Source organism: Ceratotherium simum, chromosome 14, assembly GCF_057802395.1.
Source record: "Ceratotherium simum simum isolate JZ-2026a chromosome 14, ASM5780239v1, whole genome shotgun sequence".
Classification (NCBI taxonomy): domain Eukaryota; kingdom Metazoa; phylum Chordata; class Mammalia; order Perissodactyla; family Rhinocerotidae; genus Ceratotherium; species Ceratotherium simum.
Window position 1 is genome coordinate 37,610,083 of NC_141913.1, and position 20,663 is coordinate 37,630,745.

At 49.3% G+C, this 20,663-nt stretch overlaps 1 protein-coding gene across 2 annotated transcripts in view; it reads left to right on the forward strand.

Moving 5' to 3' along the window:
- Positions 1-11,948: 11,948 nt before the first annotated feature.
- The window catches only part of CTIF (cap binding complex dependent translation initiation factor), a 289,119-nt gene continuing 280,404 nt past the window's right edge, over positions 11,949-20,663 (forward strand). The window contains exon 1 of one of the 2 annotated variants that reach the window (XM_087439188.1): positions 11,949-12,144. The gene's annotated coding sequence lies outside the window, so the exon portion shown is untranslated. The remainder of the gene's footprint in view (positions 12,145-20,663) is intronic. The other variant, XM_087439189.1, reaches the window with a different exon arrangement.

Genomic DNA, 20,663 nt, shown 5'->3' on the forward strand with positions numbered 1-20,663 from the left:
AGATGTGTTCTGGGGAGCTATATATATGTCATATTGTTATAAATTAATTCCTATTTTAAATGAATGGGGAAAGCTCATCACAGAAGAGGATAATTCAGTGAATCCTTCTATAAAGCAAATAATTCCATTATGTGAATAATCACCCTCTAATTTAGTTTTCTATGAATATGAAATATTCAAATATTGAGGGTTTTTTTTACATATGGAGATTATAGCTGCACATTTGGTTATAGTCAATTCATTTTTCTTCTTTAACATCATTACGATTATTGTCTTCATTGTTGTTTGTTGTCATTACCAAGAAAAGAACTAAATTTTAGAAACATAAGAAAAGAACTGCATTACTAGAGGTTGTCCTGTCCAATCATAAGCAGATCTTGTTCTGCGTTGAGGAATCCTACAGCCTTCTTCAGTGTCCGCCTTCAGTGGTATAGAAGAGTTACTTGGTTACATGACCTTGGGCAAATCACCAATTATATAAACTCTCTCAGTTTCTTCATCTGTAAAATGGGATAATAGCTTTGGTGTGAGAATCAAATGAGATAACAAACATAGAGTGCTATGGTGGTTAATTTTATGTGTCAACTTGACTGGGCTAAGGGATGATCAGAGAGCTGGTAAAACACTATTTCTGGGTATGTCTGTGAGGATGTCCCCAGAAAAGATTAGCATTTGAGCTGGTGGACCGAGTAAAGAAGCTCCTCCTCACCAATGTGGGTGGGCATCATCTAACCTGCCAAGGGTTTGAAAAGAACAAAAAGACGGAATAAGGGTGAATGTGTTCTCTCTGCTTGAGCTGGGACATCCATCTTCTCCTGCCCTCAGACATCAGCGCTCCTGGTTCTCGGGCTTTTGGACTTTGATTGAATTACACCGCTGGGTTTCCTGGGCCTCCAGCTTGCAGACAGCAGATCCTGGGACTTCTCCGCCTCCACAGTTATGTGAGCTGATTCCTATAATAAATCACTCTGTCTCTGTCTCTTTCTTTCTATATATATCCTATTGGTTCTGTTTCCCTGGAGAACCCTAATACAAGATACAAGTGCCTTCCACATGGTCTGTGCTTAATTAACGCCAGCTATTATAATTGCTATTAGTAGAAATAATATTAGATGGTGGGGTTAGTCAGGCCTTCTCCTTAAAAAGATAACTATGATCACCTCACACCCATTAGAATGGTCACTACCAAAAAAAAACAAAATAACACATGTTAGCAAGGATGTTGAGAAATTGGAACCCTTGTGCACTGTTGGTGGAAAAGTAAAATGGTGCAACCACTATGGAAAATAGTATGGAGATTCCTCAAAAAACTAAAAATAGGATTAACATATGATCCAGCAATACCACTTCTGGGTATATACCCCCCAAGAATTGAAAGCATGGATTCAAAGAGATATTTGTACACCCATGTTCATAGCAGCATTATTGATGATAGCCAAAAGGTGGAAGTAACTGGGTCCAATGATGGATGAATGGATGAGCAAAATGTAGAATATACAAACAATGGAATGTTATTCGTCCTTAAAAAGGAAGGAAACTGACAAATGCTATATCATGGATGAACCTTGAAGATTTTATGCTAAGTGAAATAAGCCAGTCACAAAAGGACAAATATTGTATGATTCCACTTATATGAGGCCCCTGGAGTAGTTAAATTCATGAAGACAGAAAGTAGAATGGTGGTTGCCAGGAGCCTGGGGAAGGAGGAGTACTTGTTTAATGGATACAGAGTTTCAGTTTTGCAAAATGAAGAGTTCTGTGGATGGATAGTGGTGATGACAGCACAACAATGTGAATGTACTTAGTGCCACTGAACTGTACACATAAAAATAGTTAAGATGAGAGGCCAGCCTGGTGGCATAACGGTTAAGGTCGCACGCTCTGCTTCGGTGGCCCGGGGTTTGCGGGTTCAGATCCCAGGCATGGACCAACACACCGCTTGTCAAGCCATGCTGTGGCAGGCGTCCCACATATAAAGTAGGGGAAGATGGGCACAGTTCTTAGCTCAGGGCCAATCTTCTTCACCAAAAAGAAGAAAAAAAATAGTTAAGATGGGAAATTTTATGTTATATGCATTTTACCACAATTTAAAAAAAAATTAAAAAATTTGAAAAAACTCTACAATTCCATGATTGGGGGGTTTTCTCTACCTAGCAAAGGGGAACATACCAGACGGAAGGAGATTGTAGGGACTGGAGAAGCGACAGTGAGGACAACTTGGATGTTCTTTTATGGAAATGAAGGCCAGCCATAGCTGACAGGTGGACAGCTCAGAACATCCCCTCATTTCACAAGTGTCCCTGGGGCTAATTCCATGACCGAGTGGCTTCGAGAAGCACAGCATAGGTTAAGACCCGCATCTGGATAACTACAGCCTGCAGAGCTAGGCCCTGCCCAAGAAGCTGGTATTTGAAAATTACAACTCAATTGAGAGCAGAAGAAGAGTTCACTGGTGCTGGCTTAGTAATTAAATTACAAGGTGATCATTAGTCAGCTCAGGCAAAAAGATTACATCTGAGTACTTTAAGCAGCCTAGGACTAAAACTCCTCCCAGAAAAAAAAACTGTGACTAAATTAATGCCATTTTCTACCAATTATAGATGCCCTCCAGTGACTATAAGGTTGTCATGGCAACATGCCCACTGAAAGGGTATGTTTGATAAGGCCTGGAATAAAGTATAAATGGAGGGAGTGTTGCACATCTTATCTCTGTGTCAGACCAAAATTGTTTTGTAGGATGGGGCACAGGTGAACTGTCACCAGCCTGATCCCCTCTCTTCTGTGGCCCTGTCTGAGATTCCAGGCTGGCTGGCCCCCTCTGCTGCTGCCCTGCAGGAGAAGGGCAGTACCAACTCTCTCCCACACAGCTCCCTTCCCCTGGGACGGTCTCCCATTCAGTGCCAGACAATGGGCACCTTTCCTTGTTTTTCTGAAAATCTCACTTGCCACCTCCTCCAAGTAGGCTTCCCCAACCACTGGCAGCTCTGTGATCCCTAGACCAGAGTCAGTTCAATCGCTTAGCTCTCACATTTCTCAGAAATTCATCAAAAAGTAAAGCAGAGCCCCTATTTTGGTTTAAGATGGCACAAAGTAAATTCAAGGATTCTTATATCCTTTATTCAAGTACCAAACTTGATCAAAATCAGTCAATGCTGTGAACCACACTAATACCATAGATACACTCCAGAAAAGTGGCTGGCAAAACAAAATTTTGTCAGTCCGATCTGATGTTGAATGCACCAGATGAGCTGCTATTTAAAGAAACATTGGTTACCCCTTTTGTAAAAGGATAATCATCTCATAAAGTGTCTTTTATGTAAACTCTGATTTTCATATATTAGGTATATTTTAGAATCTAAAAAGCTGTCTCAAGTCTTTTCTGGAAAGAGTGGAGTATAAACAAATTTGATAATCAATACTGCCAAAACAGAAAAAGAGGTCGGGTATGCATATTTGTGTCTGCCCCATGGGTCACAGGGGGACAGAAGTTCAGTTCCTAGGGCCCCTGGAAGACTGCCTCTCATTCCCCAGGTCCCACTGAAGCCCCAAAGGCCATGCTGAAGGTGCCAGTGCGGATTACTGGGATCTTGGCTCAGGCCGGAGCAGACTCACTGTCTGGGGCACACTCCTCTGTCTCTGTGAATTATGACTCAAAACCAAACTGCATGCCCTTGGGCCAAAGAAAAAAGTCCAAATTGGTCAGATTTTCATTCAAGGTCCCACACTGCCTATCCCCAGTATGACAACAAAAACAACAACAATAATAACCAAAACATAAAAGCTTACATTCACTGAGCCCTTATGATGGCTATAGGCTCCATCCCCATGATCTCATTTAATCCTCATAACAATTTAGCAAGGCAGGTTCTGTTATTTCCCCATTTGATAGAGGCCACAGAAACTCAGAGCACTGAAGGTGCCCAAGGCTGTCAGCTGGTCATAAAAGGTGATGGCAAGATTCAAACCCTGGTCTGTGTGCCTCCTGAGTCCAGGCTCAAACCAGCTCCACGTTACTAACTTTCTGGACTTACTGCCTCCTCCTCCTTCCCTTTGCTCATCCCCACCCCTCCACTTGCTAATTCCCATTTAAAAACTCTTGCTGTCTGCCCACTGGGAAAGTCCCCTTCCCACGCAAATCACACTCAGGTCTCCAAGTCTGGCTGGGCCGCACTTTTCCTGAAAAACTTTCTCTACCACTCCAGCTCTCAAGACTCCCCCTCTCCCTAGACAATCACTCTGTCTGTTGTACATCTGGCATGTTTTGGATTTTAATCTTATACTGCCGTTTCTTTTCAAAATGTGTCTGTCTTTCCGTCTGACCTAAGCTGTGAGGTCCCATAAACCTAGATTAATGCGCATTTTTGTGTGTTCCTGTCCTTCATGATATCTAACTTAGAGCAAATGCATTATATGTACTTAATAAACACCAGAGTAAAAAAATAAAGGACATTTTAGTGATTTTACAAATGGTATCTATAAAGACTTCTTAACAACACAGAAAACGTGTGTTTTTAATTTTATTAAATGACTCAAGCTGGATGTGAAAATGCATAAGCAGTGCTATCTCAACTGGTGACATAATTATACATAATAAATCATTTGTTTAAAACACAAAAAGTAAAAACTACTAGGGTGAGAAATAAGTCAGGAAAGGAATGAAACATCACTCAGGTTTAGCTGACTGCATCTTCATTATTTCCTGCAATCATTTCATTATTAACAAATTGGGAAACATGACAAACATTGAAAATCCAGGGTCTGGTATGTGGGGTCCAGTGCGTGTGTCTCACAATGAGCCACTGGGGAGCCAGAAGAAAATATTGATAGTTATTGATGCTCACTTTTACGGTAAATATAGGCAAAAAGTAAGCTTCTCTAGGGCCAGCCCGGTGGCGCAAGCAGTTAAGTGCGTGTGCTCCCCTGCGGCGGCAGCCCAGGGTTCGCTGGCCCGGATCCCTGGCGCGCACCAACGCACGGCTTGTCAAGCCATGCTGTGGCAGCATCCCATATAAAGTAGAGGAAGATGGGCATGGATGTTAGCCCAGGGCCAGTCTTCTTCAGCAAAAAAAAAAAAAAAAAATAGAGGAGGATTGGCAGATGTTAGCTCAGGGCCAATCTTGCTCACATTTAAAAAAAAAAGTAAGCTTCTCTAAGAGCAAAAGGACTTTGGAATTATTAATTCGTAAAAATTTTTAAATTATTTAAAAATATTTATTTCATCTGTAGGTCATCATTTAAAATGTCTTTTTTGGTAAATGTAATAGATAAATGATAAACACATGGATGTGGATCAAAAATTTTTTTTTGACTGATGAGGTATATGAACAAAGATCATTCTTCTCTGGCATAGAATCATTTGGGGCATCAGACATATACAAACAAATGCACACACATTTCCGAAGTTTTAAAAGAAAAAAGAAAGTTTTAAAAGAAAAAAACACCTTGTTATAAATGCACAGTGAGGAAGACAGATGGATGTTTTTTGCAGTGGCAGGAGAGGTGCTCCCAGGGGACTTAGAGAAGGTGGATCCTGATGTTTGGAGATGAGGGGGCGTGGTTAGGCTCGCTGGCTCTGAGGTCCACAGCAACGTGTGGACCACCCACCCCTTGCTGGCTCTGTGCCCCTGGGCAAGTTATGTCACCCCTCCCAGCCTCCGTTCCTTCCACTGTAAAAGGCGCCATGTCGACTAAATGAGACAAAGCGCAGAGAGGGTTTCATTTGTTGCCTGGCAAATAGTAATTGCTCAATTAATACATTAGCTACTGTTCTTTTAAAAGGGGATTTAGGGGCTGTGGAAGGCTCAAGGAGAAATTGTTTTGCAGACCTTTCAGGATAAGATTTAGGAGACAGGAATTACAAGCTAGTTGAATAGGGAGACATCTAGGATAGAAAAGAGAAGGGCATCTTCAGGAGGGGAAATTCTCAGCTACAGGGATCCTAAAGGCCGTAACGCCTCTCTTGCACTTCCTCTCTTTCGGGCTGTTCTAGATGTGGGTCTTTGGATTACAAAGGTCAGAAACCCATTCAACCTAGTGCAAATTAAAGGGAATTACTGTAAGGATACAGAGATATCAGGAATCCAAGAGAGGTATAGCAGAGCACCTGTGACTGAGAATCGGAAAGTTAGGAACTGCTCTAAACATCTACTCTAGACATCTCTCCCTCTCCCTCTCTCTTTCCCCCTCCACCCCTCTCCTCTACTGTCTCAGCTTGCTCTTGGCCCACTCAGGCCACAAGCCCCTGGCCGGACTGAGGAGGAATCACCAATGAGCAGAGGTCTCTCAGCCTTTTCCTGTAGATTCTTGCAAGAGGGAATCTGATTGGCTTAGTTCTTCTGCTGGAGCCAGAGCCTCTTAAGTCCAGGCCTAGCCAATGGCCTGGAGTCCCTTGGATCAGGTGTACATATACTCTGGGTCTAATAAGCCTGACTGCGCCTCCTGGGGTAAGGATGGCACAGTTTTTCTAGAGTGTAGCCTAGTAAACAATGAAACTTGTCTCTTGTAGAGATGTAGGGGTGTATCTTTGCCCAAGTCTTCATCATGGACATGGCGGTGCGTGGATGAGGAGCTCCTGCCGCTGACCTGTGAGATCTAACCTTGAACTCCGAGGAACTTGAGGAATGCCCAAGTACTCATGGACTTCACTTAATGTTCTTTAATCTTGCAAGACAAGATCTGCTTGTGTTATGTGCCCTGGGAGACTTCAGGGCTTTGTTTAATGAATATTACAAACCCTTCCTGCTCTGCTGGAATGAAACAGCTTAACATTCATCATTTTGGCTACTTAGCTTTATAGCTTCTTTTGCCAGCTAGATTATAAACATCTTGAAGGGAGAACTTCAAGTTTGGAAATAATCTTAGCACTCATAAAGTCCAACCCTCCCATTTTACAGGTGTAGAAACTGAGGTCCAGAGACAGGAGATGTCACACAGCAGGACACAATCAGGTGGGACCTGGAACCTAGTTCACGCGCTTAGTTCCCTGTGGTGCCTTGCAATGCCTTATGCATCGCATGTTCCCAATAAACATTTGTTCGTTGATTTCTTATTCAGCTTTTGCGTTTCTCAAGCTCATCATTCTCTACTGACGTCCCTTCCTCCACCACCGACTTTCACCCTAGAGGATCACTTTACACCTGCCTTTTAGGTGTAGGTTTTGGGGGCTGTATGGTGGAAGCTGAGATGAGGCCTGGGTGAAATTCAACCTGGTTCTATCAAGCCATTATCTCTCCAGGCCAACACCACAGTAACAGAGCGTAGACACTAGACCGGTAACTTCCTTCCTTCTGCAAGGTCGATGGACACCAAACTGATGCTGATGAGCCCATTCTCTGGTTTCCACCTAAAGATGACTTCTGCAATGCCTCCCAGGTCAATGCTACAACATAGGGATTTAGGCCACTGCTGACCTCCTCCTGATGGGAAGTTACAAGTGGATCTAGTCCCACTTTCCTCCCAGAAGCCTTCTCTGACCATTCCAGCCTACCAGGAAATTTTTGATCCCTTAAAATCACCCTCACACAGTATAGCACTTCATCAGTTTCCCTATTATATCATGGCTGCCAGCCTGGTCTCCTTAGCTCCTGAAGGCAGGTAATTTTTCTCCCCTTGCACTCTGGCAGGCTCCCACTGTCACCTAGAGAAGTCCTCAAAACATTTTCCATGTCTAATGCTTTGTTTTTAAGTTGGGCTTGCTTATAGGAACCAAGGCAGAACATTGCCAGATGGCCAAACTGCAGAACCAGTCCAAACCAGAAAGGTCCAAGATGGCGACAGGGTGCCCTTGGCAAAAGCAACCGCGTGCAAAAGTGCCACGTGCAAGGAGGGAAGATCTGCGCATGCCCCAAATGCCCCTGCCCGAGCAATGACGCAGAGACCCCTCCCCCTTCACATCCCATAAGAACCCTGGTCACCTTGCAGAGGTGTCTTAGAGCGTGAGCTCTCCTTCTCCGTATTCCTTGATCAACGAGTAGTTTCTGCTCTGCTATTCCGAACCCGGTCTCATTCTATTGGCACGAGCGGCTCTGGGCAAAAGGACCCACTTGTGGGTCACTGGTCCCTTAGGGCTCAGTAACACCATCAGGCCTTCAATAAACATTTTGACTGATGGAGGAAAAGCTGGTAGGGAGAAGGAGAAAGAATGGGAAGAAAGGAGAAATAGTTCTTTTTGCTATATACTAGCAAGATACTTGCTACTATCTTAGGCAAGTGTGAATTAGGGAAATCAACTGCTTAAAACAGAAAGAAACAGTCTGGCTTTTAATTTCTAGGCTATGCAGTGACAAGTCAGACAAAGTCAACTCTTGGCAACTCAAGTCTTCCACAATTAAACCAATGCAGTGTCATTTCACTAATTCTGCACCCAGCGGCTCCTCTGACCTAAGCCTGCAGGTTGGGCATAAGATCAACCACAAAGCAGAGAAGGAAGGACAACAGATGAGGGACAGAGTAAGCTCCAGGCCTCCCACCCTGGGAAATTTTAGGGACCCACAGTCTTCCTTCAAAGACCCCATTCCAGCCTAGAATCCCCATCATCAGAGTCCATTTCAGAGAGATGGCAATAAGAAGAGAAAAATGTTGGGGTTGGAGGGGAGAATGAAAAGACTATCTCATCATAGTTAGTGAAGGTTTATTAGACTGGACGTAAAGCAGAAGCCAGGCTCTGAGTATATGGAGAGCAGGAGGTAAGTTTCGATGGGTGGGGAGAAGCAATGTGGGCCGGAGACACTGCCCAGAGAAGGCACCTTGGGTGGGGTAACACTATGTGGTCCTTGGGTAGCAGGGCGAGGAGGGGAAGAGCATAAGCACTGTTAGCTGGTGAGGATTTAGAAAGCTGGGCCAGCTGAATGTGAGAATTAGAACTGGGTGAAGGTTCCTTGAAGACAAACCTAACCTACTTCATATGAAGATGAGTCCCACCCCAGGAATCCTCCATGCAGCACCAGCTCTGCCGGCCTGACTCTGCAGAAAGAGAAGTTCAGGGATCATTCTCCTGGCCCAGAAAGACCCTGGGAGGAGGAAAGGAATCAGCTATCACCAAGCACTTGCTATGTGACAGAGCCAGTTTAAATGCATTATCACTATTGGTTCTCACAAGGCCAAGAAAGGTTGTTAAGCTGCCCAAGGTCACCTGTTCGGAGGCTAAGTAAGCTGCCCAAGGTCGCAGATCCAGGAAGTACCACACCTGGGATTCAAACCCAGGGGTCAGGCTCTGCAGTCTGTGTTGCTCCCACTGGCCGTGTCACCCCAGGTGCACCCCTCAAACAGATGCATGTACTCTCCACCAAGGTTTTGCTTTCTGCACATTGCTCAGCCTCTCTCCACCTCCAGCGTGGATCCTCTCCTCACCTCTGGGATGTGATTTAAAGCAAAGGCAAAACCAAGACCTAGACAATTCCATTGTTGTTTTTTTGCAGGTGGCTGGCCTCTCGCACAATGTGCAAAACAGCACAAAAGGCAGGTAAGTGGGAATTTGCAGAGTGGATAGACTCTGGTACTATTATTTTATATTTTGTAAACCCAGGAAATCATCTAGATGTTAAAGCATAAAAATAACACACTGCTGAGTCAATGAACCATAAATGCTAAGAGCGACAAACCAGCGGGAAGAGTCAGGTGTGCTTAAATATGTTCCTTTGGCAGGGGGACTGGGCCTGCTACCCAGACAACTGGCTCCCAGTACCCATTCTGCCTCTTACCAGTGCATGACAGTGGGCCTGCTGCCTCCCTCTAGAAGGGAGGGGATGACACCTCCATGCCCTTTGGTACAGTCGTCCCCCTTATTTGTGGTTTCGCTTTCCGAGGTTTCAGTTACCCACGGTCAACTGTGGTCTGAAAATATTAAATGGAAAATTCCAGAAATAAACAATTGATAAGTTTTAAATTGCACGGGTTCTGAGTAGCGTAATGAAATCTCGCACCGACCGGCTCCGACCCACCCGGGATGTGAATCCTCCCTTTGTCCAGCGTATCCACGCTGTACACACTACCTGCCTGTTAGCCACTTAGTAGCCCTGTCGGTTATCGAATCAACTGTGGCAATATCGCAGTTCTTGTGTTACAGTAACCCTTATCTTAATAATGGCCCCAAAGCACAAGAGTAGTGATGCTGGCAATTCCGATATGCCAAAGAGAAGCTGTAAAGTGCTTCCTTTAGGTGAAAAGGTGAAAGTTCTCAACTTAATAAGGAAAGAAAAAAAATCATATGCAGAGGTTGCTAAGATCTATGGTAACTTTTATTACAGTGCATTGTTATAATTGTTCTATTTTATCCTTAGTTATTGTTGTTAATCTCTTGCTGTGCCTAACGTATGAATTAAACTTTATCATAGGTGTGTATGTACAGGAAAAAACATAGAATATACAGGGTTCGGTACTGTCTGAGGTGTCAGGCATCCATGGGGGGGTGTTTCCTCCAGTATCCTCTGCGGGTAAGAGGGGACTACTGTACAAGAATCAAATGAGCTGCCCTATAGGATGTGACTGTGATGGTGTTTTGCTTTCCTTCCCTGGTTTGGCTCATGCTGAGCCTCAAGCCTGGAAGACAGGCTCCCCACACAAAATGAAATCCCACCCATCCTTCAAGGCCCACTGCAAGCCTGACCTCCAGTGAGAAGCTGTCCCAGGCTCCTTCTGCCCTCTAGACTCATCCTCCACCTCTGCCCCCCATCCATCTACCCTTCCGCCCTGCTGAATTACTAAGGCTCTCAGAATTCGCTCTCTTCTTGCTCATCTGGATCCTTTATACTCTGTAGCCTTAGTCAGATGCCTACCCTTCCTTTTTGCCTTTGTTAAAAATCTTAGCAATTCTTAGCTCAAGTACGGCCTCCTCCAGAAAGCCTTCCCAGACCCTCTCCCACACCCATCCAGGTTGGCTGCTCCTCCTAAGGGCTCCCTAGCACTTTACGCTTATCCCTTTGTTCAGTGTTGACTTATCGCTTATACTTTCATTGACTGTGGTCCCTACACTAGACTTTGAGCTCCTTGAGGGCAGGGACTAAGGGTCTTACTTGTCTTGGCATTCCCAGACACATCCGGTCTGTGGAAAGTGCCCACCAAATGTTATATGAATTAATAAGTGGATTTCTAAGGCAGTTATACTGTGTCACACAGTTCCTCCAATGACTGTATAACCCCTTTGCTTGCAGGGGTGTCCAGCATGGTATATTTCTCCTGAAGGCCTCTCTGTGCCAAGCTCAGTGGCTGGCACCTAGTAGGAAGTCTGAAAACATTGGTGATTTGATTAAGTGATTACTGAATTATCCATTGCATTGAATTCTCCCAGCCACCTCGTCGTGCCCCGTCCCAGCCCTTCGCATGGCCAATGGAAAATTAATTGGTTGCAAAGTGCATATCTAATTACAACATCCCGCCCCTGCCACGGAGATGTTCAAATGTTAATTATAACATATGCATCTCAATAACAGACGTTAGCCTTTAATGCAGCATTAATAATGCCACTTGGGCCGCCCGGTGCATACACAAAGCTTCCTTTTCTCTGCCATTAGGACAGACTTTGCACTTGAAGCTCGGAAGTCCTCATCTTTAAAGCTTTCCAGCCCCTAAAACTAAACGTTTCCCTGCAATCCTGGACAGCGCCTAAACCCCCAGTTCTCCCAGCGCAGAGGCCCCCACCCCAGCGTCCTGGGGGAGCGAGCGTAGGGCGGCAGGTTTCGGCGTCGCTCGGCTGAGCTGTCGCGGCTGCTCCGGCTGCATCCCCGGCGTCCCGGCGGCGCCCGGCTCTCCAGGGCCCGCCATCCTAGGAAAGAAAGGCGAACTACATTACCCAGCAGGCCTCCCGCCTCCCTCTTTCCTTTCAAGTCTTTGCACGTGGCCGGAGGGGAGGGTGGGGCCTGGACGTCACTCTCCTACATTCTCTTTCCCTGTGTCAGAGCAGGGTTCATTTTTTTTCCTTCCTCTACTCCCTCCCCCCCACCCGCCCCTCCCTCCCTCTTTCCCTTCCCTCCCTCCCTCCCCTCTCGGCTGGGTTTGTGCGCTGGGGCGCCCGATCCCCTCCGCAGCCGGGACGCGCGGAACTCCAGGCAGGAGTCGGCTCTTCCGAGCCTTCTCCCTCCCTTCCCCTTCCCTGCCCCCTCCCCCCACCCCCCGACTCGGGCTCGGAGCGGCGGCCGGAGGAACCCCGAGGTGAGCATCCCCTCGTCTGCCCCCCTCTTTTAGTCATCTCAGCTTGCCCATCGATTCGGGGACCCGGGAGGAGGGCTGCGTGACGTGCGCGTGCTTATAGATAAATCCGGGAAAACCGCCCCAAACAATTAGCCCCCTTCCCCCCTTCCTGCGCCGGGGCAGCCGGGCGTCCGCGCCCATCCACCGTCCCCCACTCTCTTGAGGACGGCACTCCGTGATCTCGCCCCCTCCCCAGGTTAGCCTCTTCCCTGCCGGGTTCCCCGCCCCGAGGGCAGCCGTCGCCCTGGAGCTCCGGTGAGGAAGGGGGTTCTTGGGGGGCGCACGGCTGGAGCCCGGCTCGCGTTGGAGCCGCGCGGTGTGGCCGCTGTCATGTGCCGGGTTCCGACCCGGGGGAAGGTAGAGAGCGAGCGTGATTCCTCTCCCTTTTGTTTTGACGCCCGCATTTGCTGCATCGAGCAGTTGGTTAGTACCAGCCAAACTTGCAGCTGTTCTGACTGCGCTCCGCTGAGGTAGGGAGCGCGGCTCGGGGGCTCAGGGCCGGAGGCTGCTGCACTCGCGGCTGCCGGAGAGACCCCGAGAGAGTGTCTCCACGCCGCCCCTCCCTCCTCCGGTGACTGATTGTGTCTGTGGCAGCGGCCGTGTGTGTGCGCGCCCGTCCCCGCGGGCGCGGGGATGTCTGTCGTCTAGACAGGCTGCACCCTCCCTCCGTCCCCGGCGAGCCCGCGGGCCGCGGGGGGCGCGGGGGATGGGAGCAGAGGAGGAAACCGGATCGGTGGAGCTATTGCTGTCGCTGCTTTGGACATTCCCCACGGTGGTGATTCTGTTGGCATTTGTATTATTATTCCCGTCGCCTCGGTGTAATTGGGCCTGGGGAATAGGTCCGCCTGGCGGATTGGGGGTTAAGTTGACAGGCTCTGAAAAGCTAGCTCGCGGTGGCGAGTGACCCGAGCGGCCGAGGGTGGGCTCTGGCTTGGGTTCTTCAGGATGACGAGCAGGTGACTGTCCCGGACGCCGGTAGTGGGGGAGGGTGGGCAGGGGGCGGTGGCTCGGTCTGCGGCGGAGGTCTGGGGCCCCTGAGGGCCGCGTGCCCGAGCCTGGGTGCGACTGGAGAAGGGGTCCCGGGTACGGCGCGTCTGAGCTGGGTATTTCTCTCCGTTGACGTTAGAAGACAATCGAAGGTCTGAACCCCTCATCTGGGCGGCGTTGGCTGTTTGGTTTCGTTGAGTTTTGGGGCTGGGGGGACAAGTGTAAGCAGGGAGGGTGGTGCGGCGTGTAGAGGGGAGGGATGTATGGCGGCGCCGCGTGCGTCCCCACCCCGGGGAGTGAGGCGTCGCCTCCCCCGCCCAGCTGTTTGTGTGTACACACCGCTCTGGCGTGTATGTGTGGGGGGCGGGGACCGCAGACCGCGGCGTAGTGGGGACGCGCGTGGGCCCCGATCCCCCGCGGGGATTGGCCCTGCCAGCCCCCTCGTGGCGCCAGTTGAGCTCGTCGTCGTGTGTGTGTCCGCGCGCGCGCGCACCCTGGTTACTTGGAGAGGGGGTCGTGAGACTGTGGGCCGGGGGAGCCTCCGGCGTTGTATGTGAGCGGGGTCCCTCAGGGAGTCCCCGTCCTGCCCTGCAGCCAGAGTCACACTATTCCTCACTCCGCGTCCCCGACGCCCCCTGACCCCGAGGACTGGCCGCCTCCTCGGCGGCGCGGGGGGCTGGGCCGGGAGGAGCCGCGGGCGCGCGCGTGTCGCCGCCGCCCGCCGGACACGCTCGGGGTGACCCTTGCACCGGGGCGCTCTGTGGGTGCGCGTGCCCGTGCGCCCGCCGCTGCCTGCGCAGACCTTGGAGAGAATCAGCGCGCTCTGCGACCCGGCTCCCAATTCTTGGTTCTGGAGACAGTGGGGATCAAAGGCTGCCCGGCCGCCCCGGCCCGGGCCCAGCCTGGCGTTGCCGCCTGCGCCGCTGTCCAGTGTCCAGCGGGCCGCCAGCCTTTGCCCTCTCGGCCGGCGCTCGGTCTCTCCGGTCGGGGGATTATCTCCCAGGCTAGGGGCCCGCGCGCGAAGGGAAGAAGCCGCTGGAGCTGCCCGCTCCACGGCAGCTGAAGACTCCAGAGGGCGAAAGTGACACAGCACGAGCGCCGCCGCTGCCGCCACCCGAGCTGGAGGAGAAAGGAAGGAGCCGCCCAGAGGGCGGGGAGGGGCCGGGGCTGTCGGGTCCCGGTTCCTCCTGCCCAGCGCCGGGTCTGGGCCGAAAACCTCAGTAATCTCGGCTCCGAGCATGCTCTGACCGCGCGAGGAAATTGCCTGGCTTTCAAGAAAACCCAATTTTACGGGAACAGAATGCACCGAACAGACGATAGAAGATGTCCAGTCCCTCACAGGATGCACTCAGGTTGCCTGAGGAAACTCCCTTTGAGTATTTGAAACAGGATTCGGTTTACACACAGCTCATCTCATCGGCTGTGTCAAGTGTCTGTCCTGGATAATGTACGCTTAGAGACAGTAATTTTGTAACTCATTCTGGGGTACAGTGTCATCAGTGATTAAGAGATTGCTAGAATAATAATATGTTTGTATGACTTTACAGGGCAGCTTTTTTCTCCTTGTATGATCACATTTATTAAGACGGTCCTGTCAGGTAGGGGGGTATTAGCCTCATTTTACAGATGAGCACACTGAGGGTCAAAAAGTGCCCTGATTGCCTAAGGCCTCTCAGTAGAGGAAGGGCTGCTTCCACCCCCCCCCACCCCCGCCCCTTTCTGATTTCTCTTCTGCCCTATGGCTTTTTATTTAAATAGTGACCACTTTTCTTTTTTTTTTTTTTTTTTGGAGAGTAGGTCTTCACACCTCAGGAGGTACTGAACCTGAGAAAGGGGGTAAATTATGCTGGTATTTATTCTTTGTCAAAACACTTTTGATTTGCTACTAGTTCCTAATGAGAATAGCCACTAAAGAACAGAAGTCCCCTTTGCTGTTATTATCACTCATCTGATAATTTGCTGTTGGTGAATGGGCATCAGCTTTTTTTTTTTTTTTTAATTTTTTTTTTTTTTCTGTGAGGAAGATCAGCCCTGAGCTAACATCCATGCTAATCCTCCTCTTTTTGCTGAGGAAGACCGGCTCTGAGCTAACATCTATTGCCAATCCTCCTCCTTTGTTTTCCCCCAAAGCCCCAGTGGATAGTTGTATGTTATAGCTGCACATCCTTCTAGTTGCTGTATGTGGGACGCAGCCTCAGCATGGCTGGACAAGGGGTGTGTTGGTGCGCGCCTGGGATCCGAACCCCGGGCCGCCAGTAGCGGAGCGTGCGCACTTAACCGCTAAGCCATGGGCTGGCCCGGGCATCAGCTTTGATACATCCTATATATACCAGTATCATGTGATACGTGCGTATGGTATACATGTTTATACAACACATACCTAGGTTCACATGGTGTGTTCACGGAGTCCTTATCAAATCCAAGGTTTATTCTTTGGTTACTGGTTTCAAAGCCATCAGATTTGAAGGGTGGACCCCTGAGAAACCATCTCAGGTTATACTCCCGGCCCCGCTCCATCTCCAGGAATGGGGAAGCCCAGAAAAGAGCAGAGAGCTCATACATGCCAGTATGTATTTCTCAGGGTTTGTGAATGTGAAAGTTCTCAGACACAGTCTGGAGGGTTGTTAGATTTGGCCAACGAATCAACTGTTCATTCACAAATGTATATCGAGCACCTACATGTTTGTGTATCTTGAAGCTCATACAAAGAAAATGTAACACGGGGTCCCTGCTTGCCAAAAGACACATTCTACTGTGGAGACAAATGTAAGATTCTAAGTCCAGCAAATGGTTCTCGAGCCCCTACCTTAGGCTAGATCCTCGACCCTGTTTGGGCACACAGAGATAGTGTGGCAGAAACAGCTGAGTTACAATGCAGTAAAACCGATGATTCACAGCTGACGGGAGGGAACAAATCATAAATATTTTAGAGCACTCACCCTGGGATGTAGTCAATTTCACATATGTTGGCAGGGGACTCATAGTGCCAGTTCCTATCCTGGAACAGATGCAGAAGACAGCAACAGAGGACGAACAGCTTTATGTCCCTTGTTACCCTGGACTTCAGGCTGTTTGGAGCCTCCCAGGTGGGCTGGGAGGTATGTTGTTCTGTAGAAGTTAAGCAGCTAGTGGGAAATGACCCCAAAGCCAACCAACAGGTTACTCTGCTGGGCAATGAGGAGCTGGCAAGTTGTTCTCCATGGTCCTGCCGCAGCTCTGCTGGGCTGGGATGGGCTGGGATAGGCTGTCTTCAGTGATAGGCTGTGGCTTTGGTCAAGGTCTTCCTTGGACCCCCTGGGTTTAGTAGTTTCTGTCTTACGGGTCTGTGTAGGTGTTTTAATATGGGTCTGCTTTTTATCTATCCCTAAACTCACTTCTGGGGTCCCTGACACTGTCCTCCAATTTCATCTCAGTTTGGGGGGTCCATTGCCCTTGTTTTAAGGTTCTGCTGTTTGCAGCTCAGATCATGAAGGAGGAAACAGGAGGGGGTGGTTAGGATGGAGAAAGAATCCCGAGCCCAGATAGAGAACAGGAGGTACAAACAGACGGGCAAATCGCAGTTTCTGGGAATTCTCCAAACTTGGTGGCATTTCTGCTTAGCTTACCCAATAATGTGGCAGCCCCTTTGGATGTTCTTTTGGGGGAATCCTCTACCTCTGGGCCTCACTGCTGACTCACTGGTCACCTGAGCTCAGCTGCTCACTTCTGGCTCTGCTCTTCTGCCCCCTGCCTCATCCTGCACGGCCTTTAATTTAGAACAATGCTGTGATGGTGGCCTTCTCCCTGATTTATCATCATGCTGACTATCGACATCTGCCTTGTGTTTCTGAATTAAACCCAGGCCAGAGCTGTGGTTCAGAACAGGGTGAGAACAGACACATCCTCCTATTCTGGGCACCCAGACTTGGGAAGGGCCTTGTTGATGAGCTGATGTCCATGGGAAGACCGCGAGGCCTGAAGAGGTGCAATGACTTGCCCAAAGTCTCAGGAGGCCCTTAGCAAAGTGGGACAAGAAATCTTGGATTTCAATACCTCATCAATCTTCTTGCTCTATACCATCATGCTTTCTGAAAAAAAGCAGGTTGTTACTTCCCAAAGAGCAAGAGGACTCTCCATCTTCTCTCCTTTCCTCTGGTTCTGGGAAAAGCTCTAGGATTGATATTTTAGTCTTGAGATTGCTTTCCTTCGAGACAGGCCTTCCCTGCCCTATCTGTCATCTTTGGCATCCAGGAATCTGGATGAGGGCATAGAATTGGGAGAGGCCCATTCCTTGGGGCCTTCCAACATTCTTAAGTTTGGTCTGCGGCTTTCCATTCCCATGGCAGGGTCCTCAGGAACCTCCTGAAAGCATTTGCAAAGCAGTATGTGCATTTTTCTAGGAAGAGGATCCGTAGATTTCATTCGATGCTCACCTGACAAAAACTCCTGGGTGGGAGGTGGTGGAATGGGTAGGGGGTTGACTGGCACTGGAGACTATTATCACACCCTATACTTGATTTGGCTTTACAGTTTGCAAAGTGTTTCACACAAATTATCTCGTCTGCTTTTTATAGTAGCCCTGTGAGGCTGTTATCGTGATTCCCATTTTGCAGATGAGGAAACTGAGCCTCCATGGTTAATGACATGCTGAAGTCACAAGGAAGCGGTAGAGCAGGGATCTGAACCCAGGCCTTCAGACCTCAAATCCAGTGCCCAGGGCTGAGGGGGTCCCCCATGTCACGTCACCATTACAGTTTTGTGCGCGGAGCTTCTTTATGTCCACTGTTGGCTCATATCCAGGCAAGGAGCCAGACCCAAGTGCTAACTTACCCAGGGGGTGGGATGGATAAAAGATGGGAGGCAGTTACCATACCTGTGATATGTGAAGGGGGGCCGGTTTGGGATGATTTCATGGAAGAGGTGAATTTGGGAGTAGGTCTTGGGTCATGGTGGATCTGGCGGAGGTTTTTGGCTGGGACAATGGCCCCAAAGTGGTAAAGGGGAAATTGTGTGTGCTTGGGGTGGGGGTGGATCATCCTGCAGTCAGAGGGCACCTCTCAATAGCAATTGGGCTCTGTTTCTATGCCCACCTCTGTGCCAGGTCCGGGGCTACAACAGGGAACAGGCACAATCCCCCGCCTTCAGGGAGCCCACTGTCTCGCAGGAGAGACAGACACTTAACGGTTAAATTCAGCATGGGGTGGTGAGCACAGTGGTCCAGAAAGTTCTGAGGGCCCTACAGTAGCACGGACGGGGCACCTGTTCTAGCCTCAGAGATCAGGGAGGGCTTCCTAAGGGAGATGGACCAGGAGCAGAATCTGAATGGATAAAAAAGATTTAGCCTGGAGAGGAGACAGGAGAAGGGCATTTGGGGGACGGAAAAGTGTGTGCAGAGGTGTGCAGGCCTGAGGCTACCTGGCTGTAGGAAGGACGGCAGCAGTGAGGTCAAGTACAAGGGCGGAGAGGCATACGGGGCTCAGATCTGAGGAGCTTTGGGAGCTTGGCTGAGGAGCTTGGCCTCCAGCCTGCAGGTAGAGCATGGGGGACAGGCTTGAAACAGAGGTGAGGCATGCTGCCATGGATCAGAAGGGGATGTGACCAGGAGCCAGGTGGCCACTGGGTTGAGGAGGCAAGGACAAGTTCCATACAGTGTGCAGGTCACAGGGATGAGGCCTGGCTGGAACCAGGGCCTTGCGTATGGGGATGGAGGGACGGTCATACCTCATAAACATTTGGGGGGTAAAGTCTGCAGTGATGGCTTGGCTCCTGGAAATAAGGGGGGGTGTCTCCGTGACTCCCAGGTCTCTGGCCTCACTGACCTGGTAGATGGGGGCGTTTATCCAGGTGTGAGCTTCTGGCTGCTGGAGCTGGTCTGCTGGGGTTGGGGTGAGAAGGAGGATTGTGGTGAGTTCAATGTTGGGCACGTCGAATTCGAATTGCAGAAGGATAGTCCAATGGAGCTGTCTTACAGACAACACAATGCCCGGGTCGGAAGCCGGAGGAAGAAGTGTGGGTAGAAGCGATAGTTCTGGGAGTGGGAAGAGGTCTTCTGCTGAGTGTGACCGTGGTTGGGGCTGCTGTGGACAATAAGAAGACCTCTTCCTCCCATTGTCAGAGAATCCTTTGTCACCCCGGGCTGCTGTCGTCAGGGAAGCCAGGCGGGGATGCTGTGTCATGCTGGAGGCCCAGCTGGCAGAATCCAGCAACAGCCGAGAGCGTTCTTCAGCTGGAAGCATTATAGTGAGTTAGGGGAGAGGCATTTTCATTTTTCTTTTTTAGCAAATATTTATTAGCGTTCATTTCCCTATTAGGTTTTATTTGCACATGCCTCCACCCTTCCTTAGCTTAGGCATTTTCATTTTTTAACATCTGTGGTGAGCAGAGCGCTGTCCCAGGCCCTTGGAGCATGAGTCAAGGGCAGGGAAGACGTGGACCCTGCTTAGGAGGAGCAGGCAGTCTAGTTGGGAGACAGGACGTTCACACAGGAAGCCACTAAAAAGCCGTAACAACCTGGGCAAATAGAATGCAAATTAAATAGGAAAGGGATGCAGACGCTTCTCTTCCTGTCATGCTGCATTTTTATAGGGCTGATGTGTTTCAGGCAGAGCTCCAATCTTTTCATTTTTAAATTCTCAGGACCTAAAATAGAGCCTGGCACATAGTAGGTGTTCACCCTGCGCGTGTGGATCTGCAGGGATGTGGCCAGAATTAGTTGTCTGGAGTGGGAGGTCAGCCAGGGCAGATTTCCTTGAACAAGTCCAAAGAGGGTATCCCAACCTTGATTTAGAATATTTTTGGTGCCACAGTGGAGTAAAAATCTTGAAAACCTTCCAACTACCAAGCACCTAGAAATGCTGCATAAAATATAACTAGCATCCTTTCAAAGAAGAGCTAAGCTCATAGAATGTAAGATAAATCCCCAGAGAACGCAAAAGTGAGTGTGGACGGTAAGCTTGTCCTTACGCTAGGCCAGTCCTGGGGGTGGGGGTGGTTGGTGGGTATGGAGGGGGACGGTTACTGGTGTCAGAACCAAACGGAGTTGAGTCCTGACAATGTCTTCTCCAGGGCTGGAGATGAGGCTGGGAGTTGCAGTGGAGACCCTGCCTAAAAATGAGCCCTGCAAAGGTTTGCACGCTTGGAGAAAGGATGGACTGGCCGTCAGCCTGTTGGCATGGAAGTGGGGGTGCTTGTCTGTCTTGGCCTAGATTTGGGGCGGGGAAAAATCTTCCCTGGAAACTTGAAACCTCAGGCCTGTTATGGCTTTGGATGCCCACTACACACGTGGTCCGGAGGTGGTCTGGAGGTCCTCAAGAGGAGGAATGAGCATATAAACCCTCCAGAGGCCAGGGTCCTCCAGCCTGTGGGTTCTAGGCTCTCAGGGGTCCTGGGAAGATTCTGGGGCTCTTCACCTTCACTGGCTTGGGTATCCATCTTAGAGAGATGCTGCAGGACCAGGGCGGCCCACCTGAGTAAGAAGGAGAGAGAGGTCTTAGTGGTAACCTTTTTTTTTTTTT